The following is a 16,927-nucleotide window of genomic DNA, read 5'->3' as shown; positions in this document are numbered from 1 at the left end:
CCTGTTGATGAGAAGTACAAATTCCATTTCAGAATCCAATGTTGAAGTCTGATTCTTCACAGCATTATAATAGAACAAAAAGTTCCAAGTTAACAATGGATTCCTGAGCTTCTAATCTAAGCAAGTGTGTTTTGCTTTTTTTTTAAACACTGAACTGCATGCACATTAAAAAGGACAACATTATCATACTTTATAGCAGACTAAATGGAAGCAAAGACAATGGCAAAGAAAGGGCCACAGTATGGTATGTCCTCCATGTGGCTTTCAGTTAAGTTACTCTTCTGGTATGGTGAGGAGAGAATGAGAGGTCCCTGTTCATTTATTTATTCAGTAATTATTTATTAAACACCAATTGTGTTCTAAGTATAGAGACTGTGGTTTGAAAACTTTTAAGTACCTGATTTGTAGGACCTTACATTCAATGGGGGAGAAAGGAGAAATATCAGGAAAGGGAATGTACAATTTCAATACAGAGCAAAACACTGTGATGAAGGAACCTTAGATTTGGGAAGTGGCAAGGTTAGTGAAGGCTTTCTGGAGGCTGTAATAGAATGACGAGCCCTTAAGGATGATGAGGAGTTTGCCAGGCAAGAGTCAGGGAGCGCTGAGGGGAAAAAAAAAAAAGTAAATCTCAGGCAATAGGAACACTATGTAGGATTTTAATAGATCATATCCTTCCATTTCTTCAGAATTTGTGTGTTAAGAGAGACAGACGGGGGCAGTTACATAAGAGGGGCAAGATCCCAAAGGCCGAGGGCTCCACTGGTGGAGAGGTGGATGGATTAGCATTGGAGTAAGGTGGATCCTTTCCTATATTAATAGTAGGCAAGGATAAATAGAAGTGTATAAAGGCAGTTTGTAAGTGAGATACCAAAAGTTGATATAATGATCTTTACTTTATTTTCTCATTGGTACAGATAGCCAATTTCTTTGCAGACGTTGAAAGAGGAGGGGTAGAATAGAAGATTTCAGGAAAGAGCAAAGATCTGAAATAGCTGTCATATACAGGAGTAGAGAGGGAGTTGATTAGGGAAACCTGTAGGATTTTTAAATAATATTTAGGGTCCAGCTATGTGGAGAGGCTGAGGCTGAGTAGTGGTTATAGTTAGTGAGTTCGTGAGACCCTCTTTAGCTTCTGAAATATACGAATAGAGAAGGCAGATAGCAAGACTGCTCCGGGATTGGGACTTTTTTGTTTGTCTGTTTCATTTATTTTTATTAGTTGGAGGCTAATTACTTTACAATATTGTAGTGGTTTTTGCCATACATTGACGTGAATCAGTCATGGATTTACATGTGTTCCCCATCCTGATACCCCCACCCACCTCCCTCCCCATCCGATCCCTCTGGGTCTTCCCAGTGCACTAGCCCTGACCCCTTGTCTCATGCATCCAGCCTGGGCTGGTGATCTGTTTCACCCTTGATAGTATACTTGTTTCAGTGCTATTCTCTCAGAACATCCCACCCTCGCCTTCTCCCACAGAGTCCCAAAGTCTGTTCTGTACATCTGTGTCTCTTTTTCTGTTTTGCATATTGGGTTATCATTACCATCTTTTAAAATTCCATATATATGCATTAGTATACTGTATTGGTCTTTATCTTTCTGACTTACTTCACTCTGTATAATGGGCTCCAGTTTCATCCATCTCATTAGAACTGGTTCAAATGAATTCTTTTTTTTTTTTTTAAATATTATTTTATTAGTTGGAGCCCAATCACTTCACAACATTTCAGTGGGTTTTGTCATACATTGACATTAATCAGCCATAGAGTTACACGTATTCAGATGAATTCTTTTTAATGGCTGAGTAATATTCCTTTGTGTGCATGTACAATAGCTTCCTTATCCATTCGTCTGCTGATGGGCATCTAGGTTGCTTCCATGTCCTGGCAATTATAAACAGTGATGCGATGAACATTGGGGTGCACGTGTTTCTTTCAGATCTAGTTTCCTCAGTGTGTATGCCCAGAAGTGGGATTGCTGGGTCATATGGCAGTTCTTTTTCCAGTTTTTTAAGGAATCTCCACACTGTTCTCCATAGTGGCTGTACTAGTTTGCATTCCCAACAGCAGTGTAAGAGGGTTCCCTTTTCTCCACATCCTCTCCAGCATTTATTGCTTGTAGACTTTTGGATAGCAGCCATCTTGACTGGCGTGTAATGGTACCTCGTTGTGGTTTTGATTTGCATTTCTCTGATAATGAGTGATGTTGAGCATCTTTTCATGTGTTTGTTAGCCATCTGTATGTCTTCTTTGGAGAAATGTCTGTTTAGTTCTTTGGCCCATTTTTTGATTGGGTCATTTATTTTTCTGGAATTGAGCTGCAGGAGCTGCTTGTATATTTTTGAGATTAATCCTTTGTCTGTTGCTTCATTTGCTATTATTTTCTCCCATTCTGAGGGCTGTCTTTTCACCTTGCTTATAGTTTCCTTTGTTGTGCAAAAGCTTTTAAGTTTCATTAGGTCCCATTTGTTTATTTTTGCTTTTATTACCAATATTCTGGGAGGTGGGTCATAGAGGATCCTGCTGTGATTTATGTCAGAGAGTGTGTTGCCTATGCTCTCCTCTAGGAGTTTTATAATTTCTGGTCTTACATTTAGATCTTTAATCCATTTTGAGTTTATTTTTGTGTATGGTGTTAGAAAGTGTTCTAGTTTCATTCTTTTACAAGTGGTTGACCAGTTTTCCCAGCACCACTTGTTAAAGAAGTTGTCTTTTTTCCATTGTATATTCTTGTCTCCTTTGTCAAAGATAAGGTGTCCATACGTTCATGGATTTATCTCTGGGCTTTCTATTCTGTTCCACTGATCTGTATTTCTGTCTTTGTGCCAGTACCATACTGTCTTGATGACTGTGGCTTTGTAGTAGAGTCTGAAGTCAGGTAGATTGATTCCTCCAGTTCCATTCTTCTTTCTCAAGATTTCTTTGGCTATTCAAGGTTTTTTGTATTTCCATACCAATTGTGAAATTATTTGTTCTAGTTCTGTGAAAAATACCGTTGGTAGCTTGATAGGGATTGCATTGAATCTATAGATTGCTTTGGGTAGTATAGCCATTTTCACAATATTGATTCTTCCAATCCATGAACACGGTATATTTGTGTCCTCTTTGATTTCTTTCATCAGTGTTTTATACTTTTCTATATATAGGTCTTTCGTTTCTTTAGGTAGATATACTCCTAAGTATTTTATTCTTTTTGTTGCAATGGTGAATGGTATTTTTTCCTTAATTTCTCTTTCTGTTTTCTCATTGTTAACGTATAGGAATGCAAGGAATTTCTGTGTGTTAATTTTATATCCTGCAACATTACTGTATTCATTTATTAGCTGTAGTAATTTTCTGGTAGAGTCTTTAGGGTTTTCTATGTAGAGGATCATGTAATCTGCAAACAGTGAGAGTTTTACTTCTTCTTTTCCTATCTGGATTCCTTTTATTTCTTTTTCTGCTCTGATTGCTGTAGCCAACACTTCCAAAACTATGTTGGATAATAGTGGTGAGAGTGGACACCTTGTCTTGTTCCTGACTTTAAGGGAAATGGTTTCAATTTTTCACCATTGAGGATAATGTTTTCTGTGGGTTTGTCATATATAGCTTTTATTATGTTGAGGTATGTTCCTTCTATGCCTGCTTTCTGGAGAGTTTTTATCATAAATGGATGTTGAATTTTGTCAAAAGTTTTTTCTACATCTATTGAGATAATCATATGGTTTTTATCTTTCAATTTGTTAATATGGTGTATTACGTTGATTGATTTGTGGATATTAAAGAATCCTTGCATTCCTGGGATAAAGCCTATTTCGTCATGATGTATGATCTTTTTAATATGTTGTTGGTTTCTGTTTGCTAGAATTTTGTTAAGGATTTTTGCATCTATGTTCATCATGATATTGGCCTATAGTTTTCTTTTTTTGTGGCATCATTGTCTGGTTTTGGTATTAGGGTGATGGTGGCCTCACAGATTGAGTTTGGTAGTTTACCTTCTTCTGCAATTTTCTGGAAGAGTTTGAGTAAGATAGGTGTTAGCTCTTCTCTAAATTTTTGGTAGAATTCAGCTGTGAAACCGTCTGGTCCTGGGCTATTGTTTGCTGGAAGATTTCTGATTACAGTTTCGATTTCTGTGCTTGTGATGGGTCTGTTACGATCTTCTATTTCTTCCTGGTTCAGTTTTGGAAAGTTATACTTTTCTAAGAATTTGTCCATTTCTTCCAAGTTGTCCATTTTAATGGCATAGAACTGCTGGTAGTAGTCTCTTATGATCTTTTGTATTTCAGATTTGTCTGTTGTGATCTTTCCATTTTCATTTCTAATTTTGTTGATTTGGTTCTTCTCCCTTTGTTTCTTGATGAGTCTGGCTAACAGATTGTCAATTTTATTTACCTTTTCAAAAAACCAACTTCTAGCTTTGTTGATTTTTTGCTATGGTCTCTTTTGTTTCTTTTGCATTTATTTCTGCCCTAATTTTTAAGATTTCTTTCCTTTTACTAACCCTGGGGTTCTTCATTTCTTCCTTCTCTAGTTGCTTTAGGTGTAGAGTTAGGTTATTTATTTGACTTTTTTCTTCTTTCTTGAGGTAAGCCTGTATTGCTATGAACCTTCCCCTTAGCACTTCTTTTACAGTGTCCCATAGGTTTTGGGTTGTTGTGTTTTCATTTTCATTTGTTTCTATGCATATTTTTATTTCTTTTTTGGTTTCTTCTATGATTTGTTGGTTATTCAGAAGCGTGTTATTTAGCCTCCATATGTTGGCATTTTTAATAGCGTTTTTCCTGTAATTTAGATCTAATCATACTTCATAGTAGTCAGAAAAGATGACTGGAATGATTTCAGTTTTTTTGAATTTACCAAGGCTAGATTTATGGCCCAGGATGTGGTCTATTCTGGAGAAGGTTCCATGTGCACTTGAGAAAAAGGTGAAATTGATTGTTGTGGGGTGAAATGTCCTGTAGATATCAATTAGGTCTAGGTGGACCATTGTGTCAGTTAAAGTTTGTGTTTCCTAGTTTATTTTCTGTTTAGTTGATCTGTCCATAGGTGTGAGTGGGGTACTATTATTGTGTTATTGTTAATTTCCCCCTTCATTCTTGTTAGCATTTGCCTTACATATTGCGGTGCTCCTATGTTGGGTGCATATATATTTATAATTGTTATATCTTCTTCTTGGATTGATCCTTTGATCATTATGTAGTGTCCTTCTTTGTCTCTTTTCACTGCCCTTATTTTGAAGTCTGTTTTATCTGATATAAGTATTCCGACTCCTGCTTTCTTTTGGTCTCCGTTTGTGTGAAATATTTTTTTCCAGCCCTTCACTTTCAGTTTGTATATGTCCCTTGCTTTGAAGTGGGTCTCTTGTAGACAGCATATATAGGGGTCTTGCTTTTGTATCCATTCAGCCAGTCTTTGTCTTTTGGTTGGGGCATTCAACCCATTTACATTTAAGGTAATTATTCATAAGAATGGTCCCATTGACATTTGGTTTGTTGTTTTGGGTTCACATTTATACAACCTTTCTGTGTTTCCTGTCTAGAGAAGATCTTTAGCATTTGTTGAAGAGCTGGTTTGGTGGTGCTGAATTCTCTCAACTTTTGCTTGTCTGTAAAGCTTTTGAATTCTCCTTCATATCTGAATGAGATTCTTGCTGGGTACAGTAATCTGGGTTGTAGGTTATTCTCTTTCATTACTTTAAGTATGTCCTGCCATTCCCTTCTGACCTGAAGAGTTTCTATTGAAAGATCAGCTGTTATCCTTATGGGAATCCCCTTGTGTATTATTTTTTGTTTCTCCCCTGCTACCTTTAATATTTGTTCTTTGTGTTTGATCTTTGTTAATTTGACTAATATGTTCTTGGGGTGTTTCACCTTGGGTTTATCCTGTTTGGGACTCTCTGGGTTTCTTGGACTTGGGTGGCTATTTCCTTCCCCATTTTAGGGAAGTTTTCAGCAATTATCTCCTCGAGTATCTTCTCATGGCCTTTCTTTTTGTCTTCTTCTTCTGGGACTCCTATGATTCGAATGTTGTGTCGTTTCGCATTGTCCCAGAGGTCCCTGAGGTTGTCCTCATTTCTTTTAATTCTTTTTTCTTTTTTCCTCTCTGCTTCCTTTATTTCCACCATTTTATCGTCTACCTCACTTATCCTATCTTTTGCCTATATTATTCTACTGTTGGTTCCCTCCAGAGTGTTCTTGATCTCATTTATTGCATTATTCGTTTTTAATTGACTCTTTTTTATTTCTTCTAGGTCCTTGTTAAACATTTTTTGCATCTTCTCAATCCTTGTTTCCAGGGTATTTACCTGTAACTCCATTTTGTTGTCAAGATTTTGGATCATTTGTATTATCATTATTCTAAATTATTTCTCAGGTAGATTCCCTATCTCCTCCTCTTTTGTTTGGCTTGGTGGGCATTTTTCATGTTCCTTTACCTGCTGGGTATTTCTCTGCCTTTTCATCTTATTTAGATTGCTGGGTTTGGTGTGGTCTTTCTGTATTCTGGTAGTCTGTGGTTCCTTTTTATTGTGGAGGTTTCTCCCAGTGGGTGGGGCTGTATGTTTGGCTTGTCGAGGTTTGCTGGTTAGAGAAGCTTGTGTCAGTATTCTGGTAGGTGGAGTTGGATTTCTTCTCTCTGGAGTGCAAAGGAGTGTCCAGTAGTGAGTTTTGGGATGGGTCTATGGGTTTGGTGTGACTTTGGGCGGCCTGTATGTTGCCGTTCAGGGCTATGTTCCTGTGTTGCTGGAGAATTTGTGTGGTATGTCTTGCTCTGGAACTTATTGGCTCTTGGGTCATGGTTGCTTTCAGTATAGGTATGGAGGCTTTTGGATGATCTCGTATTACTTGATGTTCCCTGTAGTCAGGAGTCCTCTGGTGTTCTCAGGTTTTGGACTTAAGCCTCTTGCCTCTGGATTTCAGTCTTATTCTTTCAGTAGCCTCAAGACTTCTCCCTCCATACAGCACTGATAATAAATCTTCTAAGTTAATGGTGAAAGGATTCTCCACAGTGAGCGACACCCAGAGAGGTTCACGGAGTTACATGAAGAAGAGGCGAGGGAGGAAGGAGATAGAGCTGAGCAGGAGGAGAAAAAGGGGGATTCAAGAGAGGAGAGACAGATCTAGGTTGTACTCTGTTCCCTAAGTGTTCTCCGCAGCCCAGAACACCCACCGAGATTCACAGAAATTGGGTTGAGAAGAGAAGGGGGAGGGAGGAAATAGAAGTGATCTGTGGGAGAAAGAGGAGAGTCAAAAGGGAGAGAGAGTGATCAAACCAGTAATCACACTCCTGAGTAAAAATGGGTAGTGAGGGTTGGATTCTTAAATGTCCAAAATTGGTATCAAATGCTAAAAACAAAGATTAAAAATCTAGAGTAGAGGTTAGACTCTTAAAAATACAATATTAAAAAACCACAAAAACACAAAAAATTTAAGAAATATATATGAAGTTCACTTTAAAAATAGGGTCTTTTTTTTTTTTTTTTTTGGCCAGGTTATATTGGGTTATTAAAATGAAAATTAACGAGTAATAGAGGATTTTAAAAAAGAAAAAAGAGAGAAAAAAATTTTTTTATTAAAAATAATAATAATAATAGTAAAAATATATCTAGGAATTTCTCTGGAGCTGTTGCGGGCAGTGTGGGTTTGGCTCAGTGTCAGATAGCTCCTTGTTCGAGCTTCCACTTCTCACGATCTATAGGCCCCTTCCTGTGTAGTTGGTGTTAACTACAGGGATTTTAACCTGTTGCACCTGTCACTTCTGAAGCAGTTCCCTTTGTTTATTTGGCTTCTGTTTGCAGGTCTCTTCAGTGTATAATTTCCACCCTGACACAAGTGGGCAAAGGTGGTCTCTTGTTTAGGTTCACTTGTTCAGTCGTGCTGCGAGGAGGGAGGGGCACAGCAGACAAATGTCACTGGCGCGTGCGGGGAGCACTCGCGGTGTCCGGCCACACTGGGTTTGCCCCCGCTTGCAGCATGTGTGCTTCCCCCATCTACACTGCTCAGGGTCCAGGATGCTCTCCAGGGAGTGGGCCCTGAGTTGTGTGCACTTCCCAGGCCTCCGCCATTCAGATTCAGGTTTTGGGGTACTCCACAAAGACGCAGACTCGGTTGGGCCTGCGTTTTGTGCCTTCCCCGCCCGAGCAGCTCAGGCAGCCAGGAGCTTGACAAGCGCGCTCTCCCCGGGTGCAGCGTGCCTTATCCCCTCCGTGGTCCTGGCCTCAGTTCTGGGCACGCCAGTCGGGTGTGCCTTGTGTCTGTTCTAGGGAGCTGATTTCTGACTGCGACCCTCCCGGTGGATGTCGACCATCCAGAATCTCAGGAAGTCTTTGGTTAGAAGCTGGGAGCCTGTTTGCAGTTTGGTAGGGGGTGCCATCTCTGTGGCCGAGTTTGCCCCTTTCCCCTCCCCCCTGCCTCCTGCCTCCGGTGGGGGATGGGCCGCTCCGCAGCTGGCTAGCTCTTCTCTGGTAATCGCTCAGTCCTTCGTTCTGGGAACGGGCGCGGATAGTGCCTAAATTTAGGGCTTTTCCCAGGTTATTTCTCTCTCTCTTGCTATCCCACAGTTTAAGTTGCTGTCTCTCTTTAGCTCCCTCTGATTGCCCTCAGGGCATTCAGGCCCGGTCCTTACCCCAAGCAATGCTGCCCACTCCTCTCCATTCAGGCCCCACTTGCTGGTGGCGGATGTGAACGTCTGGGGTACTTTTCTGCTGGGAGTTGTTTTTAGGCATGTAATCTGTGGATTTTATTTAATTTTCTTCCCAGTTAGGTTGCCCTCCAAGATTCAAAAACTTCCCTCAGACCGGCCAGTGAGAGGGTTTCCTGGTGTTTGGAAACTTCCTCTACTAAGACTCCCTTCCTGGGATGGATCTCCATCCCTAACTCTATTGTCTCTCTTTTTATCTTTTATATTTTGTCCTACCTACCTTTAAAGACAATGGGTTGCTTTTCTGGGTGTCTGGTGTCCTCTGCTAGCGATCAGAAGTTGTTTTGTGTAGTTTGCTCAGCATTCAGATGATCTTTCGATGAATTTGTGGGGGAGAAAGTGGTCTCCTCATCCTATTCCTCTGCCATCTTAGTTCACTCCCTCTGGGATTGGGTCTTCACTGATATTGTGACTCTTTCTATTTTTCTCCACCACTCATTTCTTGTCACTGAAGAGTTCTTATGACTGATACTCTGACTCTCAAAGGGTTTTCCTTTCCTGCATATTCAGCAAGTTTGGCTCAAGTTCTGGCCATGCTTTAAGTGCCAAAGATTTAATGTCCCTAGAAGATGCTTTAAGCAAATAACTAGTGGCAAGTTAGTGGATAAATATCCTAGCATCCCCACCCTTTATGTGGGATGACTGTGAAGCATGTTCTATACTGTTTGCCAGAATAGCCCAAAAGATTTGAACTCCAGTTTGCTGTAGTAGTAAGCTGCTTAATAAATGCACCCTTTATTGACAACTTACTTATTTCCTTATGGCTGTCTAGCAAACTATCTCTTTAGGTAGTTTTGTTAGTTGCTTAAAACAGTAGGATTTATTTTTTCTCACAATGCTGTGGGGTGACTGGGCTGAGCCGAGAGTTCTTCTGCTTTGTCTAGTAATACCAGAGTTCACTTATATAGCTGCACTTGACTGGGAGACTGACTGGGACAGGAACATCCATGGTGGCTTTATGTACAAGTTTGAGGCCTCAGTGCAAAGGGTGAAATAGCTGGAGTCTGAACCTCTTTTTATCTACATGCTTTCTAATTATTCATTAATGTAGTCAGAACTTCTTTATATGGTATCTACATCCCAAGAAAGCAAAAAAAGTAGACTGCTAGAACTCTTCTGACCTTGTCTTAGAACTGACACAGTGTGACTTCTGCTGCAATATAATGGCCCAAACAAGGTACCAGGCTAACCCAGATTCAAGATGGGGAACAAAAACTTTTCCTCTTGATGGGTGGGGCAACATGTAAGACTGGGAATCCAGAACCATTGATGATGACCTTTACAGACTCTCTCATTTTCCTTTTTTGTCTCACGTTTTTCCTTCACTAATGTTTCCAGGGATCAGATTCCAATAAAATACTTATATAAAATTCTCATCTCAGAATCTTAACCAAAAGGAGTAGAGGTAAATGAAACAGAGGAAGGCCAGAAAGTGAACAGAGAGTATGAGTAAAAGAATAAAGTGATGAGTCACAGGGTTTGGGCTACATGAAAAAGAAAATGTTAAAGGGGTTCAAAAGGAAGCCTTGAGATGCTTAGGGTCTGATGATATCTATGATATCAAAGAACTTGATGTTTTTAGTTTGGCAGGGAGAAAAGCCTGAAAAGAAAGGATACCGTGGCTGTAGGCTCACCCATGGTAGAGTGACCCTTGGTGACTCTAAGGAACGGAAACAAATGGGGCAAAGACAAAATTTCATCAGTCTTTGAACAGGCTGCTGCTATCACTGTGGTAGTGAGACTCACCGCCTTTGAAGTCAGTTTTCTGGGTTGTGTGTTACATAAATACTCCTTCAGCTTGTTGTATTATAGTGATCCATGACACTAGATCTGAAGAAGAGGCGGATGTCAACACAAACAGTACTACCCCTGGCAAACAAATTCACCGCAAACAGCTTGAGAAGAATCTCTTGCCTGTCAGAGATGCAACCCTAATGAAGTATGCTTTTTTTTTTAAGCTGGGACATAAACAAGAATAAATTTAAGGGAAATAAAGAAACGTCAGGGTCAAATGAGACTTAGGTCATGATGTCATCAATTAAGTAATATATGACATCATGAAAGTAGCAACCTTTTTGAATATTATTGCTTCTTGTATCGTTCTTTTTGTCAGTCGCTCAGTTGTGTCTGACTCTTTGCAACCCCATGGACTGCAGCACGCCAGGCTTCCCTGTCCTTCTCCATCTCGTGGAGCTTGCTCAAACTCATGTCTGTTGATTAGGTGATGCCATCCAACCATCTCATCCTCTGTTGTCCCCTTCTCCTCTTCCCTTCAATATTTTCCAGCATCAGGGTCTTTTCTATTGAGTCGGTTCATCTCATCAGGCGGCCAAAGTATTGGAGCTTGCTTCAGCATCAGTCCTTCCAATGATTATTCAGGGTTGATTTCCTTTAGGATTGACTGTTTTGATCTTGCTATCCAAGGGACTCTCAAGAATGTTCTTTAAACAACAATTCAAAATCTTCAGTTCTTCAGTGCTCAGCCTTCTTTATGGTCTTCTTTTTGTTTTGCATGGTATTTATACCTCATTTGATTGTGATTAGATTAGGTTGTAAAATATTTGCTAAGTGCCTAGCCCAAAAGAGGGTGCAATTAAATATTAGTTCCCTTTCTCCCAATCTTCCTTTCCCCATCTTGTAAATCAGGATTCAAAGGTAAAACATAATACACCTGATCTTTCTGCTGTTGTATCTTGACTCTAGAGAAGCATAATACATGTGGTCCACTGTCAGTACTCATGTGGCCTAAAGGGTTCACTCTATCTCCCTTAGATCCTTTCACTGCTAAGCAGTGATGAAGGAGACTGTAACTTGGTTGCAAGTGCCCAATATGAGGAATTTTTTTTAAATGGAAGGCAGGAAGATTCATTTATACTAAGTGGCTGGAAAATCTGCTTGGAAGGTATTTGGCATTCATATAGATTTTGGCAAGAAATAAGCTTCATCTGAACTCTGTTGCACTCTTATTCATTTTGTTAAAACTGATATTCAAGAGATTATGGTTATATTCATGTAAGAATAAGTGAAATTTTCACTACATAATTTATGTTTATAGATTTTTGTGGTTTGTAAATTAAACTTGGAAGCTCTTGGCTAAATTATTTGTCTCTTCATTTCAAAAGAAGGAGTTAAATTCTTATTCTTGCTGTTGGTGTGATTATGCGTTAGTTCATTCTTACTGCCCCTTAAAACAAAATGAAGACCAATGATATTTGATTCCAAATATTTCACAATTAAATAGAATGATTTAGAAAGGATACAAGTCAGTTGCACATATAAGCTATATAAATAGCCTTTTAGGGAATAGAAAGTTATAAATAGGAACTTGAAGGTAATTTTGTCCTCATCTTCAGGTTTAATTTAGACTGCCAGAATTTGTAAACTGATAGAATTTGTTACTTGCTCAGATAATTTCTGCTTACATAAGCATGTTCATGAGACAGAACACTAGAAAAAAAAATTCTTTCTGCTATTCTTGATGTTTCCCCAACTTGGAACATCCTTCTTTCCATAACAGAGTACTCACTCTGTTGCTTTCCTTTTTCAACTCTCACCTGCACAGAATCATTCTTGGATCCTGATTTTGGCCCAGAAAGTGAAAGTGAAAGTTGCTCAGTGGTGTCCGACTCTTTTTGACCCCATGAACTATACAGTCCATGGAATTCTCCAGGCCAGAATACTGGAGTGGGTAGCCTTTCCCTTCTCAGGGGATCTTCCCAACCCAGGGATTAAACCCAGGTCTCCCACATTGCAGGCAGATTCTTTCCTAGCTGAGCCACAAGGGAAGCCCAAGAATACTGGAGTGGGTAGCCTATCCCTTCTCCAGTGGATCTTCCCAACCCAGGAATTGAACTGGGGTCTCCTGCATTGCAGGCAGATTCTTTACCAACAGAGCTATTGGTCCAGAAATTAGATGCTATCATTCAGACAGGAGACAGGCACCTGTTAGATCTTCAACTGACTGCTTGTCCTATAGGTCCACTGCTCTGCCATGGTTTCTCCAGATTCCTCCAGCAATTCCTCCATCTCTTGCTACCTGGACTAGCTCTGAATGCTGTGTGGTTGACCCCCTTCTGCAGTATGATCCCTGATACCGTAGTTCCTATAGGGAATCAAGCCAGAAGACACAGGGCTTTCTGTTCCTTCTTCATAGTGTTTACCACTTCCTTCTATGCACTATTATTATTTACATATGTATATGTGTCTGTATATATTCATGTGTATATCTCTTCTGGTAGATTATAAACTCTCTAAAGGCAGATACATAACTCTGTCTTACATGTCTATGTCTCGAAGTGAACAGTGCAACACCTTGTACCACCCAGATGCTTAATGCATGTGTGCATACATACTAAGTCGCTTGTGTCTGCCTCTTTGCAAACCTATGGACTATAGCCCACTAGGTTCCTCTGTCCATGGGATTCTCCAGGCAAGAATACTGAAGTGAGTTGCCATGCCCTCCTCCAGGGGGATCTTTCCAACCTAGGGGTCGAACCCACATCTTCTCTTGTGTCTCTTGTATTCGACCTAGGGGTCGAACCCACGTCTTCTCTTGTGTCTCTTGTATTGGCAGGCAGCTTCTTTACCCCTAGTGCCACCTGGGAAGCCCCAGGTGTTTAATGAATGCTTGTTAATGTTATTTGAATGAATGAAATCCAAGCAGTTATAAACAGCATTGTACTACTTATCCTGTTTTTGCTTCTAAACAGAGTTTTTATCAGATAATAGATCTAAAGATTTCAGAATCTTAAACAATACGCAGCATCTTTTCTTGAAATTTTTAGTCAGTGTCCACTTGTTTAATCTTCAAACTGAAAATTATTTTTAATACACCATTCACAATGTTCTCCCACTCATGTGAATTACTGATGTAAACAAGCTTCTTATCTCTGTATGGTATGACAGCTTCAGGTGTCAGCTGATGATTTACTTGAGATTGTATGTGAAAGCCTGCATTTTCCCCCCACTTTTCTTCAAGGGACTATCTATCTCTCTTGAAATACTCTCTACGGGCCTGAAATCTGAGGAATTATCCAAATTTGTTTTGTAGATATCATGTGAGTCTTCAAATATGAAAATTCCAGAAATAAGGCTGTTTAGGGACTTTCTTGGTGATCCAGTGGTTAAGACTCCACACTACCACTGCAGGGGGCATAGGTTCCATCCTTGATTGGGAGCTAAGATCCTACATGCTTCGCAGCCAACAACAACAACAACAAATGGAGGCTATTTGTATAGTTGAAGAATGCTATAATTGGAAAGTAGAGAAAAAATATCTTCTAGCCACACATTTCACATAAGTAAACTCAAGCCTTGATAGGAACTTGTCCGAAGTCCCACAGCTGCCTAGTAGTGGAACCATATCTTCTGATGGTTCATGGTGGTAGGGGCAGTGTTTTTTGCTGTAGCCTAATACAATTTGATCCAGAAGCATACCAAAGGAGAAAAAGGTATCTCTTGTAGAGACTGTATTCTTGCTGGATTTTAAATAGGATTTTCTTTCCTTACCATCTGATATAACCATATCCTATAATGCAAGAAAATCTGAAAATAAACCTTGTAATGATAGAAATATATGGCCTCTATTGTCAACTATAAAGTGAATTTGCTTTAGCTTCAATTGAAAAAATATTTTGCATTTGAGTGTGTGCTTGTTTTTAATTTAGAAAAATATAATTTACTTGGGAACTTATTTATTACTAGTTCCAGAGATAATTTTTCAAGCTTTGAGATATGTTATGGATTACTGTAAATCTTGGCAAAGAATTTTGGACAAAGATTCTTTTAGTTTCTTTTGTTTTTCCTACTTTGGTTTTGGGATCTGGTGAAGGGTGTTAGTCCTGAGACATTTGGCTGACATTATTTTTTTCCCATTCTCCAAAGTTTTGAGAAATATTGCTCAAAAGTTTGATGAGTGGGAAAAAATATGTATATGCATATATATATATGTATATATATATTGACTTGCATTCTTAACTATTTGTTGGTACATTATTTCTTTAAATTTGCTTATTATCCACTTTATTTTCCCCTTTCTTCATGTGTTATTGTTTAAGCCTCTTCCAAAAGCAAGTGATGTGTTTCTAGCCCATTGACTTCAAATCTTATCTGTACTTCTTGGTACCTATTTAGATCCTTCTATTCCCAGAATTAAGCATAATTCATGAGTTACTTCTGGTGTGGAGAAATAAATCTCTAATCACACAACCTACCTACAAATAACAACCATAAGCTCTGACCAAAAACAAAAGCAAAGAAGAACAAAACAAAATACAATGATATTAGCATTTTGGAGAATGAACAATAATAGAAGGAAGCTTTTTAGAAGGGAGTTGAAATTTGTATTAAGCAATTAGCAGAGGGTGGGGTGAGTTTCACATTTTTGTGGCTTTTCTTGAGAGCATCTGCAGTTGTAGTGGCAGAAAAAGAAACTAAACTTCAATAGAGAGTCTGATGCTTTAAGACTGGAGGAATATGGGAAGGGACAGGGATGCCCGAGAGTGAGAGGTAACTTAAGAAAAGAAAGAGAGTTGGGAAAACTCACATTCCATATTCAAGCTCTGCCTACCACTTTTTGGCTGACCCCAGAACCATACATGCACAGGGCAGACTGAAAGCAACTGGAACAGATCTGAATAGAACAGAGTTTGCAGCTTGAGATTAGCCAAGCAAATGACTGGCTGGAACAAAAACGCCAGCTTTCTCTGTTTCTATATAACTGAATCCAGAATTTTCACCGTTAACATTGACAGTGTCCAAGATACAACCCCAAATTAGTCCAAATACAAAAAACATGGTAAATTGTAATCCTTTCTCAAAGGGAAAGAAAATCAATACATGAAAATTCTGAAATGACCCAGATATTAAAATTATCAGAAAAGAAATTGAAAGAAGCTGAATTATTAATTATAATAGCTGAATGAAATAAAAGAAAATATGGTTAATATGAATAAAAAGATATGAAATATCAACAGAGAAATTCTAAAATATATATCTGTATTAAAGAATGAACATTTTAGGACAGAAAAATACATTATCTGAAATAAATTACCGAGTAGGCTTAATAGCATAATGGATGTGGCTGAAGGATAAGTCAGTGAACTTGAGATGGATAAATAGAATTCATCCAATCTGAAAAAGAGTAATTCAAAAAAAAAAAAATGGAAAGAATAAGCAGAAACTCAGAAGCCTGAAGGAAAATTTTAAAACATCTAGTATATATGCAGTTGAGAATGGGGAGGATAATTATTTAAATATTTTAAGAATAAAAGTAAAAGCTTCCTAAAGGTTTTGAAAGACATACATATTCAAGGAGTTTATCAAACCCCAGACATAACAAATTTGATGAAAACAATGCCTAGACATATCATAGTAAAATTACTGAAAGTTAAAAATAATATTGCATTTAAAATTATATTTAGTGTTATTTAGATATACAATGTTGCATTTGAATATATTTTTTAAAGATGAGGAAACAGTAGAATATAGTCTTTAAGCAATAGGCTTTAGTCTCCTAATATCAAGTTCTGCCACTTATTAAGTCTATTACCTTGAGACAGTTTCTTTTCTTAGAACACCATTTTCTGCCTTTATAAAATGATGATAATGATGCAAATAACACTACCTTATATGGATGATGTATAGATTAAATTATATGTGCAGGATTCGGCAAATCACTTAGTGGGGTTTAAATAAATGATAGTTCTTATTACCTTTTTTTTTTTTCTGAATGCTCTTTGCTTGGTTGTACTTCTTAATCCTTATAGAAAATAATTTTCCTTTCTTATAATGCCTTTTTCTAATTTTGTTATGAATATTTAATAGTCTTGTATAATCAGTTAAGATGCTTTTCCAGTTTTTGCAGTATAGTTTTTATAACAGACTGTACTGATTTTTGAAGGTTTATTAAGTGTTGCCTTTAAATGTGCTTGGACTTGTGTAGGTGCCCGTGTGTGTGTGTTTATCTAGATTTCTAACTGCTTAGGTAATATTTTAATTTATAAAAATCTATTTAGGTTTTCTAATTCCTCTCAAGCTAGTTTCATTTTCAACAAAAATGTCCTTTAAGTTTTAAAATAGCTTTAATAATTGGTTCAAAGAGATGGTATAAAGTTGTTCATGTACATGCGTGCTCAGCCGCTAAGTCATGTCTGACTCCTTGTGACTGTAGCCCACTAGGCTCCCCTGTCCATGGCATTTCCCAGTCAAGAGTATTGAAGTGGGTTGCCATCTCCTCCTCCAGATC

The 16,927-nt window shown here is 38.5% G+C and overlaps 1 protein-coding gene across 10 annotated transcripts in view; it reads left to right on the top strand.

Moving 5' to 3' along the window:
* Positions 1–16,927, top strand: part of ZBTB20 (zinc finger and BTB domain containing 20) — an 858,187-nt gene that overhangs the window by 198,574 nt on the left and 642,686 nt on the right. The gene's annotated exons all lie outside the window — the stretch shown is intronic.

Source organism: Muntiacus reevesi, chromosome 8, assembly GCF_963930625.1.
Source record: "Muntiacus reevesi chromosome 8, mMunRee1.1, whole genome shotgun sequence".
NCBI lineage: Eukaryota > Metazoa > Chordata > Mammalia > Artiodactyla > Cervidae > Muntiacus > Muntiacus reevesi.
Note: the sequence above shows the minus strand (reverse complement) of the source record. Positions and strands in the feature narration are given on the sequence as shown.